Genomic DNA, 3,242 nt, shown 5'->3' on the forward strand with positions numbered 1-3,242 from the left:
AAAGAAAGAAAAAAAAAAGGAAAGAAAGAGAAAGAGCTTCTGCATCTTCTCAATGATGCTATCTGGGTACCAATGACAAGATGTTTGGTTATATCTGAAATGAGAATATAAAGCTGAATCTCTATAGACACTAGATTGCCAAGTAAATCTAACTGGGTTCCGAATTTCTTTGCTTCCCCTTGCTCCCAGCCTCCCTCCTTTGGCTGGTGGGTTTAGAAGGATCTTTTATTCACTTTATCTAAGCAATAGCTTCATTGAAGGATTTGGAAACTTTTTTGTTAGAAAAGATTTCCCATGCTGAGAAATAGTGCTAAACAAAAATATGGAAAACTCTTTTGAGGACAATTTGTTCTGATACTGGTATCATTTAGTTAGAATTGGAAAATAAGATCTTTTTCCACGTTTCAACTAGGCATAATCACATTTGGTAATTAAAAAACAATCAGATTCCCATTCATCAATATTTTAGTGTTCCATAAACTTGCCATCTAAACTTTCTTTTAGGTTCCACCCTCCTACATGTTTAGGACCCCTTTTGCCCTAGCTTATTATTTTCTTGATGTGAAAAGTATATATTCTTTTTTACTTTTGTCACAACTAGAAAAACTCTTCAATTATATAGGTCAAAATATGGTATGACTCATTGTTAAATTCTTTTGGTTTTCTGATAACTTTAGGTTTCTTCTTTACCTCTAATGCTTGTCTAGAAGCAAAGATTTAATTATTTTGTATATTAAATCTAAATTAAGAAATCTAAATAAGAAAATATTCATTTCTTATTCAGGATGAACTGTGATGTTTCATTGGTTGCCAGATTCTTGCATTTATTGTGTACCTAGTCTGAGCTATGAAATTATTTTGAAAATAAAAGATATTATTTAATTTCAAGAAATCAAAAAATTTATACTGTGGGCTGACTCACATGAGGTCATTGTTAAGTAGAAGAGTTACTCAGAATGGTAGTTCTGTTCAGGGATTAAACTCATGAAATCAATTTCCTTCTTTGCCATTATTTCAATGCACATATCAGCAACAAAGATGAGTTTTTCTATATTTCTATCCATTTTTTTAAAATAAGTGTTTGAGTAGAACAAGAAAATACAGATCAAATTCCCATTCAACAAATAAGTATTATGAGACTACATATACATAAAACTCTTCTTGTTCTAGAAAATAAATTATTTATTACAAATATCCACATAAACAATTTTACTATAACAAAAAAGGCAGTTCCTAAAACTTATTGGAGCCTGAGAATTTTAAATATTCTTCAATATGTCATAGCTGTCTAGGATGGATTTAAGTGGGGTAATTTGTAAACAAACATAAACAATGACTTCAAATTTTTTCTAGCACTTTGTAACATACTTGCAACTCCATTAAAAGTTATATCTGTCTAGCTGAAACCTATTTTCCCTTGTTCTCATTTCCTCTGTTAGAGCACCCTGTGTTCTATTGTGTAGGCAAAGGATTTAAACATTTATAATTTCATATGGTTCAGTCTAATGACCTTCCAAATGAGTGGGACAACTCTTACAGAGATGGATAAGTCCATAGAAAACGATTTTTTTTTTTTTTTTTTTGCGGTACCGAGGATTGAACTCAGGATTCTATGTTTGCCAGACAAGCGCTTATTCTCCTGAGCTATCTCCCCGGCCCTAAAAGATTGATTGTTGTACTAAAAAAATTAGCAATGAATCAGCCTGGATATACTGCTTTTCTTAGTCATGGATTTCTATGGACTACTTATATCCCATGGAGAGGGCATTTTTTGCCATAAAGACAACAGATAAAAATAATCAGAGATACAATTCATTGTTCGGCACATCCACAAATATGATTAATTAGAAGCCATTATTTGAACCACTTTTTTTCTTTGTCAACACGTGCTCATTGGAAATTGGAACTTGGCAGCTCAATTCTTCTTCCTGGATTTTCTTAGAGATGAAACCTACTTTACCAAGCAACTCCTTCTCCCTTGTTTAGTGGCTACCATTCCAAGTTTGGATACATTAGTGAAGCTATTTTATGTCCAATATAATTGCTGAGTGTCTCAGAATGACTTTGTTCATGGCCCAAGGATCATTTGGAGTATGCAGCAGAGAACTTAGCATGTTCTGCCAATGCTCCTCTGAGTAACAAAGTGCAAGCATGTTAGCTGCAGCGGGCATGCTGGATCCTGCCTTCTTGAAAGGTGGCAGATTAGAGATGGCAACTTCCTTAGGTCATAGTTTAGAGCCTTAGGCTGGGGAGGGGTGGTTCTCAGAATTTCAGGAAAGAACATGTGAGAACCTGGCTTTCATGATCCTACTATGCTTGATTACTTCTGTCCTGAATACTTTGAGGTATTCACCTGACTAGCCTATTCTTTGGACGCTGATGGATTACTGAATAGAATACGACCATACAAGGTAAGAGTTTTTATTGATGATATACTTCTTTATTTACATTTGTTTTTACTGTATTTGGTATTAAATTTCAACTCTCTGTACCCTGGTTGTACAACTGCTCGAGAAAACTGTAAATAGTACTATATTTCCCTGTACAAAACCACCTGTCAGAGTGGGAGCTGTTTATTCTCATCAGGCTAATTAATTTCTCAGTTTTGATTTAAGAGAAAACCTTACTTTATCGTAATATAAAATAAAAGAAATTAATTAGTAGTGTTGGCATATTTGTAAAATACTATATAGACAAACAATAAGTTGTGAATTTAATCACATAAAGTCTTATACAATTTCAAGACAGAAAAACTAGAGCTCCCAGCTGCAATCATTTTAATACTCACATTAGATCTGCATTATTTACTTTATAACATGCTCAAGCCATTCAAATTTGTCCAGTACCTAAAATCATTTGAAAGTAAGCATACATTTAGTCTTTTTAACTCTGATTAGATTATATAATGTGATATATTTGCATTCATTTTAGTTGGTAAATTTAATTGGCGCAATCTATGAAATAAGCGTTAGTTATTCTCTTGATTTTCTACCAGTTTAAATAGCTAGATACAATCTCATATAAGAGACTAATTTGCTAGGGTTTTTTTTTTTTTTTTGGTACAAAATTTATGCAAATTCTCAGTCATATTCTCAATGTTTTTGGTCCCTTAGAAAATCTCAAATATCCCAAGAATTCTCTCAAATGACTTTTGAATTTTGGAAAAAGAAGTAGTTCATAGATACACAAAAAAATCTCAATTTCTATCTTTGACCTTCAAATTTGGAGTATTTCTCCTTTCT

The sequence above is a fragment of the Octodon degus genome, unplaced genomic scaffold (assembly GCF_000260255.1).
Source record: "Octodon degus isolate 3935 unplaced genomic scaffold, OctDeg1.0 scaffold00086, whole genome shotgun sequence".
NCBI classification, from domain to species: domain Eukaryota; kingdom Metazoa; phylum Chordata; class Mammalia; order Rodentia; family Octodontidae; genus Octodon; species Octodon degus.